Source organism: Pecten maximus, chromosome 4 (assembly GCF_902652985.1).
Source record: "Pecten maximus chromosome 4, xPecMax1.1, whole genome shotgun sequence".
Classification (NCBI taxonomy): Eukaryota; Metazoa; Mollusca; class Bivalvia; order Pectinida; family Pectinidae; genus Pecten; species Pecten maximus.
The window spans coordinates 33,537,193-33,560,270 of record NC_047018.1 but is presented as its reverse complement, the minus strand read 5'-3'; the positions used below and the strand labels follow the sequence as shown (position 1 = coordinate 33,560,270).

At 35.3% G+C, this 23,078-nt stretch overlaps 1 long non-coding RNA gene across 2 annotated transcripts; it reads left to right on the top strand.

The window, feature by feature from the left end:
- Positions 1–2,526: 2,526 nt before the first annotated feature.
- Positions 2,527–19,068, top strand: LOC117325890. 2 transcript variants are annotated; one of them, XR_004532390.1, is made up of 12 exons: positions 2,527–2,620; positions 2,969–5,103; positions 6,209–6,243; positions 6,630–6,692; positions 7,845–8,280; positions 8,595–8,669; positions 9,027–9,145; positions 9,997–10,096; positions 11,704–11,809; positions 12,902–12,960; positions 17,806–18,281; positions 18,858–19,068. It is a non-coding gene; the product is annotated as an uncharacterized LOC117325890 (long non-coding RNA). The 2 variants fall into 2 exon arrangements; XR_004532391.1 differs by lacking the exon at positions 2,969–5,103 and having other exon boundaries at positions 2,569–2,620.
- Positions 19,069–23,078: the final 4,010 nt, after the last annotated feature.

Below are 23,078 nucleotides of genomic sequence, written 5' to 3'. Positions count from 1 at the left end.
TATACTGCTAGTTCATGGTATACGTATAATGTCCCTGGCCCTGTCTTGAACAAGTTATTGAACACCGTTACATGCAATCTTTCGATTTCAAAACGAAGTTCAACAACTACCGAAATTATGCAGTTGAAGAAAAGGAAGGGACGATCTCATCACTGGCATTAACACGTGCTATCTAATTAGTCAGTGATCTCGCAAACGAAGTCCTGTACATGTACCTGTAAAACAAAGTATGTCGAGATGACCCAAACAATGCACCTGGTGACAGTCGATTATAAAATCGCATGACCTTTCAACCCTGTATGTAAATGAAGAATCTGGATAGGCTGAGGGAGCAGTTTGAAAAATGGTGTTTTGTTGGAGGAATTCGACGATGTGTTCACGGATTATTGTGTTTTGGATGTAACATTCGTATTGAGTGACACGGTAGGTTAAAGATGAATGTTTCTAGATGACGGTAGTGTAGTATGCGCCGTGTCAGTTTGAATAATTGTGTTTTTAGTCAATTGAAGTGAGATGGGGTGCCGTTTCGCTCGTGGCGGAGTTGCCAACCTTGTACTTTACAGAGTACACATACCACCGTCATATAAAAAAAAATGAAAATCGCATTTTCTATGCAAGCGCCTGTGATAATGATTATGTATGAAAACAAAGATTAATTTTGAAACCGTTATCCTACGCCCGTTCTAATTTGAATAGTCTCGTGCAACAACAAACATTTCTCTGGCATGTAGGTAGGGTATAGGAACTGTACTTGCTACCGCCATTGCATGACCGTTAGAGGCGATTACATTTTTGAAGTCTTTCTCTCAAGTTCCTAAATAACTTTCTTCTTCCCAATGTCTCTCTTGGCACTGCACCGTTTTGACATTCAGTTGAGTGAGCATTCGCAACCGGGTTGTCTATAGAAATGGTACAGTCGGCACAACGATTTACACTTGAAATACAACCGTTTTCATTCCCTGGACTTTCAATCATAGGTGTCTGCATCTTGTTACTGTTATAGAAAAAAATATTAGCCCCTGGAGTAAGGACTGATGTTTTTCTATAAATGCCAATCAGATGCAAACGCCTCAATCGCAACATCCCGGTGAAATTTCCGGCAACACTCGGAAGGAGTAGATTTCCGAGTGTTGCCGGAAATTTCCCCGAGATGTTGCGATTGGCAGATGCCTGTGTTGCAATCGTATCGCGGATACGTGTAAAGGGGAGTAACTCCAACAGTGTACCATGCGGATTTCTTTCAAATTTCAGCGATGATACTGTATCATTATCAATTATCTAGAAGTGACTATGTTTTTAATGAAGCTTATCAATCCACTATTAAATTGATTAATACCCTTGAGATTTAATGTGTTTCTCTAAAATTGAACACGCTCAAAAGAAATTAGGTGTACAAACATACTGAGACATTACAAAACAAGAATATAGATCCGTATTGTTTTATCTACATGTATACGGAATTTTTTTCTATAAATATTAACTAGATGCAGTCGCCAGTGATTTATTTCACAAATCTGACCAAAATTACACGAGACACATAAGATGTATGTCGTAGTGAGCAAAGTTTACTCCTGATTGTTAAACTAATAATATTAAATCTCTTCAGCTACTTGTGTGAACTGCCTTGTGGCTTACCATTATATTAGTAAAGCTGTAGCATAGTTGTAATTTACATTCAATTATCGGATAAGTCAGATTTATAATCACAGGAAAACTTTGTTTCACAGGGCAGAGGAGAAATTCTGAAACCCTCATTCACTAGCGGATGATATTTTTTTTTAATAAGCCTTAAATAAACGCCTTTGCCTAACAACAACAACCACCCCCTTATTGAAAATTCTTATTCCCAAAATATCAAAATTTGCTATAATCATTTCATTTTCCGAAATTTTGGCCTCCAGAACCCTGACCAAAAAAAAAATCCGGCATTACCTATAAATTTCTGACCCCCCCCCCCCCCCCCCCCCCCCCTTTTTTTTTTTCAAATTCCTGGGTCCGCGCCTGTCATTTATTAGTCAGATAGTGTACTTAGTATATAACCTTGGAACACTGGCCAAGGTGATAATTACAATTTATCGAGATAACAATTTTAATTTCAAACTTTAACATATATGAGCAATTATCTTTGATTCCTTGTAGGTAGGGATTGCCCCAATCACTTTGATAAAAGATAATTAGCTGCTCACTGATAGTCATTTGTACAGAATTTTATTGTTTGTTATGTTCAACCATTATGGTTGATATTGGTTTAAATGCCAGGAGTCATTTTCCTTTTCAGGAGAGAATGTGGCGGTGTTCAAACTTTATATGTTAAAGTTTGACATAATCTTTTAGGTACCTTAAATAGAATTGTGTGTTCAAAATACTTGCGCTGTGTGTTGTGTATAGTTTGTACCAGTCCCTGTGTCAATTGTACATGTGTATATACACGGTAAGCGAGTGAAATGATTGGTTGAGAGTGTCACTTTGACACTGCATGACCCCGCGCATACCCGTGCACGTGCAATGCCTTGCTGGACCCTGTCCATGCAGGTAAGGCCAAACCACACCACGCTATAAGACCAGCAAGGATAGACGTCCCGTAAAAACCTGTGTGCCTTACAGCCACAGTGTTAAAAAGGTAAGGGTATTAAAACAGAAATTATATAAATGAAGTATTGAACGTAATTAAACTATTTACTTTAGATGATAAATACGTCAATTTATTATAATTACAGTTTAAAAATATCTTTAATTTACATGAGGAAACGCATGTGGTCGGGTTCGGTAGAGTCTAAGCGAGTGTAAAAATATGTAAATTGTTCCAAGTATAACCTAGAAATAAAATAGAATTTAATATAAATATGTTTAATAGATACCTGTATACATATTTAATACTTTAAAGTATTAAATAGGTTATTTAAATATACGTGAAAGCGTTTACACGTGTCTGTATAGTGTCGGTCAGGTATTGTTCTTTTTGTTTCAGGTTGCTGTCACCGTTCTGTTGGTAGATTTTTAAACGTCGTATATATAATAAAATGTATTCGTAAAGATAGGCGTCTTGGAGCCTTTATTAACAGCACTTTGAATCATAAACCCACACATTGAAGGTTATACAAAGAAATGTCGTATAGTCTCGTGACATGTATACGATATACAATACAACACAATTACAATTGCACAAGAAATACTTTAAACTTAGATCTTTTATTTTTATCAGACAAGAATATGTACAGTGATCTAGTTTGGAATGTATAATTGTAGAATTCGACATACTGAGTCATACAGATAAAAAAATAAAGGTACTCGTCGCCAATACCTTGAAACACAAGGGGCAAATTCTTTCATTATGTGATATACTAGCCCAAATTCCCGTTTGTAGATCCAACCAATCATACGAATGACATATAGACCCATATCTACTACGTGATTACTATACATTGACACGCGTGTCTTGTACTTCATAGGACCGATTAAAATCATTAAATGGAGGGTACTGAGATCTCTCTGGATCTCCTGTCTTCCTCCGATGGGTGAAATATAAAAAAAAATCGGGCCAGAATGATCTAGGTTTGGTATATGATCATGACACACGCCTTACCTCAACTGACTCAACTGAGGGCTATTTGAAAATAAACTCTTTGATAAAGTGTTGGATAAGCCTAACATCAATCAGATTATCAATATACATTGCATTGCTATCAGAAAAAAAAATCGCATTTCAAAACTGAAATCTCGGAATTTGCTCCGACTGGCGAAGCAATGTCGAAGTGTTTGAAATAGCATGCCATATTCAGTCACAGACATGGGCGTTCAAAACATCTGTGGGGTCCGTGCGCTGTATTGAAAGTTGGACAAGTATCATCCAGGAGCGATATAGAAACTTGTTCTTACCAGACTTCGTTTTCATTCACTTCCGTGGCTTACTGTGCCAGCCCCGGGGTGGGGGTTGTACACGGTGACTACAATATACGTGATCTAAATATATAGATCTAAACATTTGTTTGAAGTCAGACTTACAAAGCATACGTTTTGGGTAACGGTGCTAAACTCAATACTGATATGTTGCCGCCGACGACGGAAAAGTGACGTCAAAGTCTTTTTTGTGACATTAAAAAACTTAAACCTGTATACCGAATAGCAACGACAAATGGATGAAATTGATGAAATATAGAATACAAATAAGATACAATGCAAATTTAAACATACTGAATACAAATGGGAAATATACAATATAAATGAAAACACATTGAGTTTAAATGCTAAATTACTGAATAATGCAACGGTTGAAAAGCCATAGCGATGACAACGTTGAATATTTATCTAAATTTCTATCAGTCTTGAACTAAAAGGAAAATTATAGTTAACAGGAACATTAGGTAATTGTTCCACGGTGACGGACACAAAAATTACGTTATATAGAGTAACGGTTTGAACCACTCTGGGCAGGAAGGACTAGTACTAACGACGGACTGGTTTGGGGCATCTGGAACTCCTCGGGTAGGTATAGCCAACCCGAGGATAATCCGAATGTGGTTTAGAACAACTATAGGGGCCGGACGGGAGAGTCTGTAACGACTTTGGTCGATCGACCATATATATAAGTAAAAGTTGTCTTCCTTCGTCATTTGTGTTTCTAAGCTATATATATATATATATATGGGGCAAAGAAGTAATTCAAACAGTGTAAACAATAAGGTTTGTTAAATTTTCGAGGCAATCCGCCCCTTTATCAAAACACAAAAAATCACAAATACAATCACATAATATATATAAGAAGTACTGGAAATACAATAAAATTCAATAAGAATAATGTTATAGTAACTGGAGAAACCACAATGAACCCTTCGGCACTTCTTTGACCCTTTATATATATATATATATATTATAAGCTTAGTGGCTTTTAGTGTTAAAATAGAATGATTTTTTGCTATTAAAACTGCGTTTTCCCCTCGATGAAGGAGAGTTTGTGCTCCTTGTAATAGCAAGTCACTCCTGATGGTATACGTTATTGGAGGTTATTTCCCCTCGAGGTGCCCCAAGCGTCCAATACTGCACGGGTTTTCACAGAGCCAAGTCAGTATTCCCGCCACCGTCAAGCGAGAAGGACCTTTCGTTTCGGTAAGATACTTTGATCGACATTTTCTCTGTTAAACATGTCTATTAGCCATTAATTAACTGAATTCACACATTGTTATCCTTCATTTCAATAAGTCGTTTTCTCAGAAAGTGCACGAATGCCGAGTTGTTGAATATGTGTGTACCCGGCACTTGTCTTAAGTGTCTGCATATTTTCCCTATATGACCCATTCTATTGACCAAGCTTAACTCGTACCAAACGAAAAAAGCACGTAGGCCTGTTGACGCCTAGTACGATAGACTTAAATTATTTGAAAAAAAAAAAAAAAAAAATTTCCCGCCAAAAAAAATCTGCCGAAAGCGTGCAACTGTCGAAATAGCAACTTGAAAATATGATGAATCGTCTTAATTCACAGGCGTTTGAAGTTCTGACTGTCAATTGAGATATAATACCATATAAAAAATAAGGGTATTGGCCAACTTGGAGGCTCAAGCGTGACTGCACAAAAAATAGCAGCGTTGAATGTCATGCGCATGCGTAGAGAAACCTATAGCTACAAATGTAGTTACATATTAGAATCACACTGGGGAAAACCACCAACTTTCGTATAATGCACAAACTTGACTGTCAAACCTCAATTGTGGTATAGTTTTGTTACTTAAAAAAAAGTAAAAAAGCCAAAAATCTCAATGAAAATCGAGCTTATAAATACTCAAGCAGACTGTTAACATGTTTTGTTAACAGCGATATATATCTGTATACCGTATTTGACCTAATAATGGCACCCCTACCTTTTTCAAGGAAATAACTCTTTCGACTTAGTGTCAAAATGGTGTTCAAAAATAATAATTCATGTGAAAAATTTTGCTACTTCGTGTTCAATTTTCTTCAGCAAATTAAGTAACAGTAATACAAGTTTTTGCCACGTTTTGTGTATTTCTACAGATGACATGTCGGTGCAAAGAGCAACCGAAACTAAACACAAATAATAACTTCCCATCTTTATTTGAAGTAAAAGTATTTTTGTTGATAAATACGGTATATTTTTATTTACAAATTATGAATTACAAGTTGGGTTAATTTAGTCTGATGACAAGCTATTCAATTGTAATTCTTAACATCACTAATTGGCCTTTAATTTTGCAGGTCCATGACGGGGCGGAAGTCTGTCAATGGTACTGGTAGGTATTTTAATTATTTTGTTTCAAAATATCATCTTGGACAAATCTGTAGGGTCATAAATTTGTATTATCAATTTATAAAGGGATATTTTGGTTCAGTACTCTTTCTTGAAGCAATTACTAGTACAGTCTAAGGTCATTTGTTAAAATAAAAGGGTTATAGAGCTTTTTATTTATAAAATAATTACAGGGCTATTTCTTTATTGTACTATTCTATTTCGATTTTCAGTTTGCTACAATTTTACGTTTTTACTTTAACCCCATATTTTTAGAAAGTAATCATTTTAAGATTAGAAAATAACAGATTGTATATATAAATTGTCAGAGAATGAAAGATTTAAATTTTACTTAGATTAGAGATTAATCAAGTGTATTATTTTTTTCAGGATGGACATTAGGCCCTGCCGTCCTGAGGCCAATGTCAAAGTCAACTGACCCCAGACCATCAGGTAGATATATTTTTATTGCTACTAGTTAATTTTGTTTCTTAGACTGGCATTTTGATTATACTAGGTATTTTGGTGTTTGAATCTTGTTGATAAGGTATTTTGAACTTTGACCTACATAAAAAAATGGGTTCAATTTCTTAAACTTGTTGGAACTTCATTAATTTAGGGTATGGCTTGACCTAGGTGAGGCAATGTCGTGCACCAAAGTAGGTCACTACGACCTACGTATTGACCTTAGATTTCTATTAGATATTTTTTCTAGATTACCATAAGTATAAAGGTCATAGTTACTGTGTATAGCTAAATTTTCAATGTTCTTGTTCCTCGGACTTCTTTGTAGCCAATTTGCATCAAACAATGTTCAGTTTTGTTTTAAATCGTGCACCCTGTCCATCTCTTTAAAATTAAATACTGGTCACCAGTTGCTGAGTAGGGGACATTTCAGATTCTTAAAAAACAAAACCACATACTGGTACTTTGTTAGCATCAAAGCACTTTTTAAGTAAATAAAAATGAACAAACAGTGAATTGCCATGTTAATCTCTGGTGAGTTTCCATTAGTAAATTGCAATGCTATAGTGATGGTTCAGTGTTTTTCCTGCCTATATAACTGAGTGCGCCAAACAATCCCATTCCCAATTCGTTTAAGCATTATTTTTTCACAAAAACTTGAAAATTTCCAATTATGACGACTTTTCAAATCCGGAAAAAAAATCCCAGTTTCATTTTTTATGAAGTTTTCGCACCAAATCACAGTCGGAATACCTCGGATGTGCTTCATATGTGGTGTTATCACATCTGAGGATTCCAAAAGTGATCAATCTATGTCGCAGTAATGCTTTATCAAAAAGAACACAATCTCGACCATGCTGTCACAGTTCCGTAAAGCTTAACCATTTGATGAGTGTGGTTGGGTTAAAAAAAAATTCCCAATTTATTACCCGTTTGCACTAAAGTTTCCCAGTTTGGCAAATTGAATTTTTCCCAAAATACCCAGAAAAACACTGTGGTATATCACTATAGTTAATCAGTATTTTCCAAAATTGTAATAGTATTGCAGAAGTTAAAAATGCCCGCAATAGTTGGGCCTAGTCAATGTTCTATTCCGGATAAACACTTCGTAAACCCAGACCATTTATGTTTCCTTGATAGGACTGTCCACAGGCAAAAGGACGAGATCCTGGTCAGGATAGGTGGTACTCCTAGCTCTGGTTGGGTGATCTGGTGCTGGTGGTATCTGGAGCTCAATAGATTTATTTCAGTTCAGCACCACTTCTCGTTTCTTTTGCAGTAGTTTTTAAGCCAGGAAATATCATTGATGAGGTGCTAGGGCCTTTACGGCTGCATGTTAGGCGAAATCATGATCCCCTCCATGATGGACCCTAAGGGGGGCATGTGGCTGTCTAGGTTCTAGTACTTTATCACTGATATTTCGGGGTTAAATTCTGTTGTAATTGGGGCGGGTAAGGGTAGTTGTTCTGCAATAAGTCTCTTGTAGTAAAAGATACTCCGGTGTTGGAAAGTCTGATTGGGGTGAAGGGTCAACCTATTCTGTCTGACAGAAAAGCGAGCCCCTCGGTCAAGGGAGGTAATGAACAGATCTTGCTACAATTTTTATTATAGTTAATTTTTCGTTATAATTTTCTCTATTCCAATCTGTTGAACAGCAAGCCCCTCCGTCAAGGGAGGTAATAAACAGATCTTAATGTCATATTTATTATAATTAATATTTCATAATATTCTCTTCCAATCTATTAGATGAAAAATTATTCAGTAATTTTAACACTTTTGTTAAAATTCAAACATCAAAAATTCCACTTTAAATTCTGATGTTTTATCATTCCTCTTATGAGACAAAAAACATTGCTTAATACATAAACATGTTATCTTTACTATTTTCAGAACCGGGGGACGTGCCTAGAGGTGGCATCAGGAGCCCTGCCAGGTCTCGGAAAGCTGACTGTGCTCACACTAGCGGTATAAATAGCAGTATAATAAATAATTTGAAAGACAATATTACAATGGTTACGATTTCATAGTTTGTAATTAGACGGTAGTATTTTGGTAACAGATTTGGTCTAGGACAAGATAAATTCTTACTACATGACATAATTGTGAAAGGTCATGTCTAGCAATATTGAGAGAAAATAGTACTAGCTGTTTATTTAGTATTTTGTAATGATTACATTTGGGACACATTAATAATTTCAGCACAAGATACAAAATTTTCTGTATAAATGTGACTTTTTTTGGTGAAAATGTGAAGTCTTTTTTTAGATAATATTTTGAATGGTCAAGATTACCAACCCTAATCCATTCAATTTCTGTTTTTAGGGAGCAGTGTAGAGCCAGTCATCAAAGGATCTTTGTCAACAAGGCGATAAAGACCTTAAGGATGGACAGAGTGGCAGTAATCTGTTTATTCCATAAAGCTGTGGTTGCCTGGATCTAAGGTACATACTCCTCTTCACCTATGATAAATATATATATCTGGTTAAAATGTATTTGCCCCAAATTATTATAATTTTTTTATTTTAACTATGAATTATTATAAATGTTTAGATTAGGATATAAACCTTATAATTATAGATAGGGGGGGGATGATGACTTCAAATTAATGATTATTTAAAGAATGTTTGCTTTGCATATTTTTGATAGTTACATGTAGAATATAGTTTTAGTTGAAAAACACTTAACTTATAAGTAAGAGTTTATTTTTTAGGTATTTTTATTTCAAAGAGCAATATTATCATAACCTTTCTTGCAGCAACAGATTATGATAGATATTAGATTATGGAAGAATAAAGACATTACCATACCATATATAGAAACAAAAATAACTTGTTACCATGTAAAAGGGAGTTATCTCCCCTTTATTTCATTTTTGTGCATTTTATAACATTTTCTTGGAGTCATATCCAAATATTCTGTGCTGACAGGGGGGATAACTCTTACAAGCAGTATTTAAATGTAGGACAAATCTTCTGTTTGATTGGAAATGTTTTTTCTCTGGAGGTAGCATTTTGTGAATTTCATATCCAACAAATGCTGTACAGATTAACTTGTTTCTGTTTACAAAACTAAATCTCCAGTTAAGTTTAGCAGTTTTTGTCCTGTATTTTACCTTGGCAATTCCTGTGAAATTGGTGATTTAAGTGGCTTTCAGAAAGATTTTCCTCTGTCCAATGAAGATTGCGTTTTAAAAGTCTTATAAAACAATTTCATGAACTGTTGAGTGCATTGCTATAATAATTGTCAATGTGTCATTGAGTTGGTTTGTATTGTTTACTGTTTATAATTCCAGCCATCAGGCTGATGGATAGGTCCAGAGCAAGCCCAAGCACCTGGATGTGGTGCTGGAGCCCCTGTCGGTCTCCGAAAGCTAACTGCTTTGCACACTTGATGTAAGTAGTATACATACAATTAAGGAAATCTATTTTTTTAGTCCATGTTAGGGTGAGGAACAGTTATACAATGCCATGTGTAATGTTTCTATTTGATACTGATTATATGGTGATTGATCTCGTTAAACATCAAACTTCGGCAAATAATAACTGTTTCTGTAATAGTATACCCAGTGGGCACACAACGTCTGGAGAACGTTGCAGTTACGTCAGGATGCAATGTTGCATTTAGGTTGTAGTAATGTTGCAAATGAAAGTTTGGGGAACGTTTTCATACAACGTTCCCACAACGTTACTGAGTTACGATGTGGCAATGTTTTATTTACGTTGTGTAGACGTTATTTTTTTCTTTTCTACTATTGTTACATATTATGAACAACAAAAACATTTTAATGTCTTTATTTCCATGTGTCCATGTGCTTGCACTCCTCCCATCACTCATATCTCTGATGTCTCCGATTACCTCGGTGCATCCAGTTATCACCATTTAATCTGTAAATAGAAAAACAATCAAACAATTATTATTGATATACCGTAAACTTTTCGGCAATATATCATAACGTGCTCGGTTAACAAATATGCGTGAAACTAAACTTATGCCCGGTGATACCAAAAACGTAAATCCGTTGTACTTACGTACGTGAAGATAAATCATAGCATGCCCGATCTGTTTGTAAATAAACACAAGTCAAAATCAAACAGTCCGATTGAAATGTGTGTGTGTGTACGGCCCACGTGTGTTTGCAGAACAAAGAACCGGAAGTTAAAATTACCGCGCAAATATCAATACTCTTTTTTCTTCTCTCTATTTCTTTTCCCGAAAATAATTGCAACGGTTTCAACCTAATCATGATATTTTCATGCAGTTAAAACTGAAATTAAAGTCGTTTAAAAAAATGTTTTTGAAATGAATGCGAATGTTTGCATTGCCCCCTGGCGGATATATATTGCAACATAAAGGGAAGTAACACCGATTTGTTATCGTAACCTTGTAAGTTCGTTTGATCACATTTATTTGTATTGAAGGAGGTCTTACAGCAAAATTGGATCAGGAAAGGATCAATGATCGATATTATATAATTAGGGCACATTATAGGCGACGTAGGTTGCTTTTAAACTGATCTAAACATATTCATTATTGACAAATAAAATTTTGAGCAAATTAGATAATTAAATTTATCTTTATCATGAAATTTGATGTTTTTGTTCGGTATGTCTTTGGCATTTATGTAAACTTGCAAGCCGTTTAAAATTAACAACAAATACACAAAGTTTGCATTAAAACCTTGTTACAACGTTGTCACAACGTCAAAAGCTAACGTTGCACGAACGTTTGACATAAAACGTTCTCACAACGTTGTAGGAAAGTCCCGGACGTTGTGACCCGAATAGGACGTTTTCCGGACGTTCTCCGAACGTTTTGTGTCCACTGGGTACATTTACAGCAACGAATTAAATTATTTTAAGGTGTAAATGGCTCTTTATTCTTGCATTGATTCATTCATATTATTTAGAAATGAAAATCAAAATTAGCCATGTACTGAATTGTTAAATGGTGGAATTGTTTTGATGTTATTGATGTGAGCACAGTAAAATTCTTGTTCCAGATTCAGTGTGGGGCAGTCCAATAGGATCAGGTCACCAAGATCCTACGGGTGGGACATAGTGGCAGGACTATAGTCTCCGTAGAGCAGGGCATGTCCATATGGCAAGGTAAGGCTCTAATGAAATATTGTAGTAGAATTATACACAGCAAATTAAATCCTAGTTTCCATTTCATACAAGTTTCCTAGTTTAGGTATAGCCATCTTTTAAGATTGTTCAGTTTGAATTGCTTAGTATGTGGATGTTTGTTATCAAGTTTATATTTGGTGTGGCTGTTCGTTATCCAGTTAATATTTGGTGTGGCTGTTCGTTATCCAGTTAATATTTGGTGTGGCTGTTCGTTACCAAGTTTATATTTGGTGTGGCTGTTCGTTACCAAGTTTGTATTTGGTGTGGCTGTTTGCTCTCCTGTTAATATTTAGTGTGGCTGTTTGTTATCCAGTCAATATTTGGTGTGGCTGTCTGTTATCCAGTTAATATTTGGTGTGGCTGTCTGTCATCCAGTTAATATTTAGTGTGGCTGTCTGTCATCCAGTTAATATTTGGTGTGGCTGTCCTGTTATCCAGTTAATATTTGGTGTGGCTGTCTGTCATCCAGTTAATATTTGGTGTGGCTGTCCTGTTATCCAGTTAATATTTGGTGTGGCTGTCTGTTATCCAGTTAATATTTGGTGTGGCTGTCTGTCATCCAGTTAATATTTGGTGTGGCTGATCGCTATCCAGTTAATATTTAATGTGGCTGTTTGTTATCCAGTTAGTATTTGGTGTGGCTGTCTGTTATCCAGTTAATATTTGGTGTGGCTGTCCTGTTAATATTGTCCTGGGTGTGGCTGTCGGATATCTTAATATTGTCCTGGGTGTGTCTATAGGATATCTTGTTAATATTGCCATGGCTGTATGTTGTCCAGTTAATATTACCCTAGACGACTTGCTATCATTATTTCTTTGATTTTGACAATTGAAGGACTGGTGTCATACGTTTCAAACTTCGCCTGTAGGTTCCCTTTGAATATTGAGTCTGATGAGGAAAATACAATTGTTGATTTTGTCAGTTGAAGTTTGTTACAACTTTATTCCATGAAGATTTTGATCAAATGATTAGTAAACAAAGAGAAAAGCATAGTAGTTAGTAGTTTGCCTTTGTTCTCATGACCAGTCTTTACTACTCTGTGCTAATTTTAGTTTTATTTCTCTCAACAGTAAGATGTGCGAGATCCACGCTTTGGCTGCATCACAAGCATGAGTGCCATGTCCTTCAGGTAAGGCTTAGACAGTAAGATCTAGATAAAAATAGAGGTATTTTAAGTTTTAAGTATTTTGAAGTTTTAATGCTGCTGTGTCGATACTAATGAGGATACAACTTATTTATGATCCTTATGACAAGACCTTTCTATTGGTACTACATTTGCTGACCTTTGACCTACTTTTTAAAAACTTTTAACCTTGGCCACATGATACCATATTTTTCTGGGTATTTCCCCATTTTTTTGGGAATAAACTCGTCCTCCATTTTTTATAGCCTGTACAATATACAAACCATAGACGTTATCAATACTATCGATGAAGCTTGTGTAGTCTACCATAATAGTGCCAGTCATGCTAGTAAACAGATATAGGTGTTCTGTAAAATATTTCTTGGTGCCTTGTGCTACTTGTGTGAAAATAGAACATGAATGAAAAAGAATGGTTCATATATTTCTATTTGTCTGTGACTGAACATGTTTTCTGAACCTTGTAATTTTTTTTACAATTTTACTCGTCATCTGTAATTTGTTATCGGAAGATCTGAATGGAATAAAATAGTTTGGTCATAGATCATCAATGTAGCAAGCTATCTTCTTTATTTCTAAGATGGCGCCCAAAATTTCTCCTCATTTTCAGTGCACTAAGTCTAACCAGCCCCCTGGGCTTATACACAGCAAATACGGTATTATTGACTATGAGATTGGCCTTTCATATTTGATGTTTTCCTTGTGACAAGACATTTCCATTGGTGCTACATTGATGCACCTGCTGACTTTGATCTGACCTTTGACCTACTTTTAAAAATTGAATTCTCAATTTCAACCTACATTTCTTCTGATAACACTTGTGAATTTTGATAGTTGGATTTTTATACCACTATATCTGACAGGTAACTTGATGAATCTTTCTAAATATTTATATGTAGGGTCTTTTTGCTTCATAATTGTACATGTTAATTAATTATGGCCCTTTGCAGGTTTATTAGCTCACCTGAGCCCAAAGGCTCATGCGAGTTATTGTCATGGAGTAGCATCCATCGTCTGCCATCTTTAAAATCATTTTATCTTTTAACTCGAATATTCTTAGCTTCATAGTAAAAAGATTTAGTATGAATGTTCAGGTGACATTTCCTAACAATACAGTTATTTTATTATATGGAATAGAATATCTAGAAAGTAGTGGATTAGGATGACTAATTACTTAATTTCAAGTGTACTATTGACATGAAACCAGAAGCTATTTTAGAGAAGTGATAATATTTGTAATCAAGCTTTGGTTTATCAAATTAGTAGCTGTAAATTTCTGAAATTAATTCTCATATTTGGGTATGGATACTGTCAGAACATGTACACCCAGAAAACTAAAATCCGTGTGTATATCAATCTTCTACTTATTATAGTGCATGTAAACTTCTTATACTGAAAAGTTACTTTCTTTCGCAATAGTTGTAACCTTATACTCGCAGAGAAACTGCAGATAAAGACAGAATTATATTCACACAGAAAACAGATAAAGACTGAACAATATCAAAAATTATTTGTTTTTAATGAAAATATACTGAAAGTCACAAAAGTGCATGGAGTTGGAATTTTTATCAGGGTTAGCAAAAAAAAATTGAGAATTTACAAACCTGAATTTTAAACACATTGAAACAGGTTTTTTTAGCTCACCTGGACCAAAGGTCCGGTGAGCTTATGCCATGGTGCGGCGTCCGTCGTCCGTCAACATTTGCTTCAAATCGCTACTAGTCAAAAAGTTCTTATTGGATTTTGACCAAATTTGGTCAGAAACATCCTTGGCAGAAGGGGATCAGATTTTACATAAATGGTGACTCTGACCCCCAAGGGGCCTGAGGGGCAGGGGCCCAATAGGGGAAATTGAGGCAATTCCTTTAAATCACTACTAGTCATAAAGTTATGAATGGATTTGAACCCAATTTGGCGAGAAACATCATTGGGGGAAGGGGAACAGATTTTGCATAAATGGTGACTGACCCCAAGGGGCCAAAGGGGCGGGGCCTAATGGGGGAAATAGAGGTAATTCCTTCAAATCGCTACTAGTCATGAAGTTATGAAAGGATTTGAACCCAATTTAGTCAGAAACATCCTTGGCAAAAGGGGAACAGATTTTGCATAAATGGTGACTCTGACCCCCAAGGGGCCAAAGGGGCGGGGCCCCATAGGGGAAATAGAGGTAATTCCTTCAAATCGCTACTAGTCATGAAGTTATGAAAGGATTTGAACCCAATTTAGTCAGAAACATCCTTGGCGAAAGGGGAACAGATTTTGCATAAATGGTGACTGACCCCCAAGGGGACAAAAACAAAAATTGCGGCGCCCAGTACACAGCCATATTGTCGACTTTGTCTTGACATTTTACCTAAAAACAGAGACGTACAATCATTGGGGAAATATTCGCAGTGATTGATCAATTAATAGAAGTCATTGATCACATATCTCATCAAAATGACACAAGCCTCCATGTGCGTTTGTAAACATCACCGATGAAGTAAATCGGTAACGTTCGTTTTGATTGGTCGAAAATTTCATGTGTAAAGGGTGGTAATTTCGAATCTCCGCTAGAGGGCCAGAACTGACGCCTATATCTGCCAAGGGTTCGTGGAGTGTAACGTAATCAGAAGCCTTGGCTAGCGAAGATGACCCCCGAGGGGACAAAGGGGCGGGGCCAATAGGGGAAATAGAGATAATTCTTTTAAATCGCTACTAGTAATAAAGTTATGAATGATGTTCTAAAAACAATTCTTGAGGTCTTTCAGGCCCTTAGAGAGTCTTGACTTCGTTATTTCTTTAAAGCAGTTGGGATCCCCACACCATAGCCATATATAGCATTGTTTGAGATTGACAAATAAAACGAATTGAACATGAACATGAACATTATTTTGACACTTGGTCTAATCCAACCAGGTGAGCGATACAGGCCCCATGGGCCTCTTGTTTTAAATTAGAAAATTTAAATTCAAATCTACATGTAATGTCCTGTCTTAGTTAGGTTAAGAGCAATAATTACCTAATCAGGTGAGCATTTAGAATTATAGGCCTCTTGTTAACATTGAACCTTTTGAGCATAATTGCATGAATGTGAATAGATTTCTATGAAATTTGGTATGCTGTAAGCTTCACAACATCTTGAGTTATTTCAACATTGGGTTGCAATAGTTACAGCCCTTTGCAGTTTAAATCGAGGGTTGTGAGTGTTAGTCCAGTAGCATACCTTGATGAAGTTAAATAAGACAAATGACCTTGGCCCATACAGGTACCTTCAAGGTCACAAGGGTCATATATATACAGTCAAACCTGTGTATAGCAGATACCTGTCCATAATTGACAGTGCAAAGAACCCCCTATGAAAATCATGTAAATATGTTTATAGTTGACACAATTATAATGGTGACAGTAGACAATTATTTTATTTATGCAAATTTGAATGGATGCAACTAGCAAGTACATAATTGTCAGCCACCACTTTCTTTGGGTATAGTATATATTAAGGAAAAAGTTTGATCCGGATTCAAGTATATTTTTTCTTTCTTCAATGAATGTTATGTACAAATAAAATTACTACATGGATTTCGGAAAATATATCTGTAATGATAAATAAACTCTTTATGCACTTTTTTCATGTTTTTTATTGATGGTTTTTTGGTACATAATGAACCTTGTGTATGTTAAATTATAAAATAAAAAAAGATATTTCAAATATCATAACAAAATATCAAAATTGAAATTTTGTGTTGGATGGATCTTGAAAATTAAGTAATAATATCTGTTATCTTGTTTTGTTAGTGTTTAAATAGAAAAAGTCAGGAGATATATACAGTAAACGGTAATCAAACTATTCCTGCTTGGTTCCTAATTTAACTCATTAAACAAAGTAATCCTCTATATAAAGGATACCTTTCTATAAAAAAAACCACTTTTTCCATTGTCCCTTGGGTGTCCATTATACTTAGGTTTGACTATGTTAAATATTGGTTTCTAAGCAGACAGTGTCTTTATGCTCACATATAGACCGAGCATATAGACAAGATCTCGGGTGACTAATTAAAGGCCTCTGGGTATCGTTTCATAAAGCTTTGTTACAAATTTTTGCTTAAGTCAGATTTACAAATTACTAAGCATTTCACAAAACCTTGAGTAACTTAAAACCATATCCACCGCATCGCAACTTACGAAAACAAACATGCCCTATGGAATAGAAAATGACGTCTTCCTCAATAACAAATCGGCATAAGAGAACTTCTATGCCTTGTGCGCGATTGTTTTGAGGTGGACACTGGGTTTTGAATGTTGAGGAGGGATGCAGGCAAAATAGACATTGTCATGAAACTACTTGTACGCATATTTGCAGGCTGTGCCAACAGTTAATATATTTTAAGAACATTCAGTATATCTATATATGGGCATTGAGCAAAATCTGTGAAAATTGTGTTGTTACTGTTTATTTTACCGTATAACAAACAATATGAAATAAAAAATTGTAAAGAAAATTTGATCTATCAATAATACGGTTGTTTTGATGGAACAAAATAAAGTTCATAGTCTGTGTACGGGACTCTGGAATAGGACCGGCGTACAATTTTAACCTAATAAATGTCGTCCTTGTATACCTTCAAGTTAGAGAGTGGTATATTTTTACCAAGAGAACATATGGTTTTGACGCAAGATATGAAAAATGTTATGAACACCTTTGTGAATCGCACTTATAAGAACTTAAGTTTTGCGTAACTTTTTCGTAAATACCTGCGAACGTTTGTAAGTTACGAAGCTTTGTGAAACGATACCCTGGACATTTGTTTTATTTTCAAGATTTGAAAATAACATTGAGAATGTTATTTGCAGGGGAATGTCTAACGTCAGGACATTCACCGGGTCAGGGTTCCAAAGGGAGCGTGATCTCACTCTGGATAGATGACATAGCAATGGGGATCTTTGTTATCTCAAGATGGTTCATTCATTTCTCAATTCGTTCCGTCCCTTCCTCGACAATGTTTAACTCATGGCACAGACATGAATCTGGTACAAGTTAAGCAATACAGCATCATGATTGGAGCGCCAGGTCTGTGTGGTCCAGGCCTGGTAATCCAATGGACCACCATGTGTCAGACTGTTATTGCTTGTAAATCTTGTATAGGGTGATTGTTTGTGTCTTGAGTTGAATACTTGGAGAGGAATGGACGGATCTAGTTGAGACTTGAATTATCCATCTTGTGATTTCCGATATCTTTATTGCTTTGAAGTCTATTTGGAGTCAAGGTTGCGTAAACTTGAAGAATCCTGGCTATAAGGATGGACTGCCATGCCCCACCAAACCCCAGGTGTGTATTGCAACATAACGATCAATACAAGGTCAAAATAAAAACTTTGTTTGCCCTCAACAGACTGACCAACAAAAACGGGCCAAAATTTGTTTCATTTCAAATACGGGATTAAAATACAAAGATAAAGAAGAAGAAAATCGGGACCTGAGAATTTATATCAAATAAGTGATATGCAAATAATTGGGCTCCTCTGTATTAGCGTTTAAAAAAAGTTTTTAGTAAAGTCCCTGGGCCAAAAAATGTATTCCCATGTACCTGTCCAAATAGGAAACTGGCAATCCTCCCGTGTCAACTTTTGTAAGACCAATCCCTCACTTCAAAAAGAATGACGCCACACATTATAACAAATATCCAATATATTTTGTGCAGTTTCAGAGAAAAATAAACTCAACATCTTGCTAGCTCTTATTCTCTTATACTAATTTGAGGACATTTCTTGGAAGGGATAAGTGTATTGTTAGCAGCAATTATTAGTAAACCTGTAAATGCTGTATCATACAGTGTATGTAATATTTACAGTGGTTCCCATTTACTGGGGTTGGTCTAATAAAAGCTATTATATCTATTCCACAGACGGGATCGGACGGGAACGGACGGGATCTGACGGGATCGGACGGGATCTGACGGGATCGGACGGGACAGACGGGGTCGGACGGGACCCAGACCATCTTTTTCTTTTTTTTTCCTTTTTTTTGTTTCAGGTGGTTCTGTTGAGGAGGCCTCCCCGTGGCAGAACTGGTAACAGCTTAAAGTATTTATCTGCAAATAAGCCCATGCCAAAAAATTAGCCATTCCCCCACCAAATCATTTTTGCAGAATCATTGATTTTACCAAAAAATAAGTAATATAAATATGTACTCCCAAAATTTTGATACTAAACTTAAATGCTTGGGCAAGGGATTTATTAAAGATAAATACGGTACACATAAATGTATGTTTATGTGGGCTGGCGAACATCCTCATTCTGTACATGTCTCCCCTTGAAAGTATGGAAATATTTTGTAATTGTACCAGTCTTTCAACAATTTCTTGTCTGGGTAATTACTTCTAAAAAGTATATATATATATATCTTTGCAGAACTAGCTGCTAGCTAGGTCACTGTGACCTTGATACAAAGGTCAAATAAGTGAATTTTTCCAACAGTTTCTTGTCCAGGCTTTATCTTTTGAAACCAACAAACCGTTGCAGAAATCTTCACAAAAAATAATGCTGTACACCTTTATCACCAAATGAAGAACAGGGCTTTCTTTCTGTGGATGAGTAACATTTTTATCAATGTTTTGAATGTTTTTATGCATTTTCATGAGATGTAGTTGATTTCCTGAAAGGAATTTTAATTCGACATTTTTTGTTTCTTTTGCAAAAGTTATTGCCCTTTTTAAACGAACATTAATGTTCGGTTATTGCCATCAAGAACTGGACTGAGAAATATGACCATATTTGGTAGCCACATTCACCAATACGCCATCTACTGTCTGTTTCAATGAAATATGGCTGCCCCCATTGCCTTACGCTTCAAATAATTTACTTGTTTATTTTTTGTGCTTGATCTTGCTCCAGCCTATGGTCCTTTGGTTCCAATAATTTCTTGTTTTGGACAATAACTTCTCAGTATCTTTTAATAGCCCTGTAATCTTCCGTAAACTGATCAAGGCTGATATTAAATAAGGGGAGACATGTTTTTCTTCACAAACCTCTATTCCCATTTTTTGAATGCTCTCCCAATTTCTAGCAAAACATGTATGCTAGGTTGTACCTGAAATTTTCCTTGTTAATAAATAGATTGAAAACAACACAGATTTGTTATTCATTATCTCAAGGTAATCTCCATCTATATCATAGATATTTGAAAGAGTTATTGCCCTTTATTTTTAGTAATTTCCTGCACTAGTGGATTTTAACAATACATTCTACAAACAAGGCAATTCTTATCCTAAAATTATCATTATCGTTGGTAGTAAATATAGCAAAGATGTGATTTTTTTATATACATAATTATGAGTAATCGCCCATCCAAAACTTAATACATTGTATAATGTGGATACAAATATTAAATGCAGAATTGTGTGTGATGCCATCGAGAATGTACAAAATTTATTGAAAACTCGGTGAGGATATACTAAGATAAACATGAACAGCAATAACTTTTTCAAAGAACAGTAACATTTCTGGACATATATTGTGATAATACACATGTTACGGACATAATGCCATTATATCTAGAAATTGTAGATGTTTAGTCCTCCTTTAGATTGAAAGGTGTGAGCTATTCAAATCCTTTTGTCCATGGTTCAATATCTGTCCCTAAACACTTTGTTGAATTTTGAATGATTACAACAACAACAACAACAACAACAACAAAATGGCCGATAGACGGCCATCTTGGATTTTGACAGTTAAAATTTATGGATACATTTTGGAAAGTTCATATGTACTATGTAGGTTTTCCATGTTATTGGAGGAAGAGGGGAAAATTAAGAGAAAAGATCTTTTCATGGACCATTCAATGGTGAGCATCGGCCCATCGGTTAAGGAGGAGTTGTCCAGACAAAATGTGTCTACAGATGGACGGACGGACAGACAACCTGATTCCAGTATACCTCCCCAACTTCATTGCGGGGTTATAAAAAATAATTTTGTTTTTTAAAATAAACACTTGTCCACAATACCAGAGATGTATACATCGGCAACAATCTCTGCTAAAAAAAGTTACTATATTCATTTTAAAAGATAGTAAGGAATAATATCATACAAGTACATATACATACCACAGTCACATCTTATTAGTTTGTTTGCTTGCTGGGTTTATCGCTACGTGAACAGCCAGGGTCATTTTGAGGAGAGGTCTCCTTGTAGTAGCTGGTGACTACCTCTCTGAACAACATATAGAAGGCCTGCCGCTCGCCATCCAGAGCAATAGATTAAGTGCCTTGCCCACGAACACAACCACATGCACATCTTATTGAGAAACACAAAAATGCGGGTATAGATATCGAAATACATTTGTCAGATGTTGTATGTGTCCAGTAAACATTTTGTTAGCTCTTCTGAGCTTATGTTGTCACGTCGGCATTGGTTTTTCAAATGTAAAGATTTTGGTGCAAGTGTTAAAAGCCGTAGTAATTTATGGTAATTTGGTCCCTGTGGGGGTTAAACAAAGATTATTTGGGAAATTTGGACTTATAATTGTACTAGGGTGCTGATATTTGGTAATATATTTATTCTTAAATTTATTTATTTTTTATATATATCTTTTTATGATTGTACTAGGGTGCTGATATTTGGTTGAGAGTACCTCTGAAGTTGCACTATCCCTTCTTGGAGTGAAACTGAAAAAGAAAGAAAAACTGAAAATGCTCGCATTAGACAATTTATACCGGTCCACATTTTTTTAAGGGAGACAACTCTCATTAGGATATTTTATCAAAAAAATGAAGAAATAGGTCCAAAAGCAATAACATTAATACAGCATAGCTTGTCTCACGAATGTTTGTCAATAGATAATTTACATATATATATGAATTGGTATGGTTTTGAGAATTGAATTGCACAATCTAATAAAGTAAACAATATAAATATTATTAATTCAATTTGCGAAACCATACCAATTATTAGCTCGTCTCTTCGAAGAAGAGTGAGATCTTATGTTGTCGCGTCGGCGTTGGTTTTCCAAATGTTAAATTTTTGGTGCAAGTGTTGAAAGGCATAGTAATTTATGGTAATATGGTCCCTGTGGGGGTCAAACTATCCCCTGCCGGAGTTAAACTAAAAGATTTTTTGGAAAAAAAACAGATTTTGGAAAATTTTTGGACTTAAAATATTTTTGCGTCAAGTTTTTGGTGCAAGTGTTGAAAGGTATTAATACATCACTTTATAATTGTACTAGGGTGCTGATAATTGGCAATAGAGTCCCTCTAGGGTTAGACTATCCCCTGCCGGAGTTAAACTAAAAGATTTTTTTTTGGGGAAAAAACCAGAATTTTCAAATTTTTGGACTTAGAATATTTCTGCGTTCAGTTTTTGGTGCAAGTGTTGAAAGGTATTAATACATCACTTTATAATTGTACAAGGGTGCTGATATTTGGCAATAGAGTCCCTATGGAGTAAGACAATCCCTTCCTAGTGGAGTAAAACTTTAAAAAAAAAAATGGATTTTTTCTTTTTAAATCTGTGTTTTTTTTGTTTTTGTTTTTAAATCTTTGGACTTTGTGTTAAGTTTATATTGTGAGTGTTGAAAGGCATAGTAATACATGGTATTAGGTTCCCTGTGGGGGTTAAACTTTCCCTTTCCTGAGTTAAACTGAAATATTTTTTTGAGGAAAAAAACATTTTTTAAAAATTTTCGTGCAAATGTTTAAAGCTTTTTAACACATCACTTTATGATTGTACTAGGGTGCTGATATTTGGTAAAAGAGTCCCTATGGAGTTACACTATCCTTTCTTGGGGTGAAACTGAATATAAAACAATATGAAAACGTCACAATAGACAATTTATACTGGTCCACATTTTTCAAGGGAGACAACTCTCATTAGGACACGTTGCCAAAAAATTGAAGAAATAGGTCCAAAAGCAATAACATTTGTGTTTAATATCTTCATTTAATCTACAACAGCATAGCTTGTCTCCCAAATGTTTGTCAATAAATAATTTATATATATATAAATTGGTATTGTTTTGAAAATTGCATGAATTCACAAAACAGCTCTTGTTTTTTTGTTTTCTTTTAAATACAAATTTATTTGAAAACATTTTCTTTATCCACTTCATAATGGCTTATGTCGTCACTCCGGCG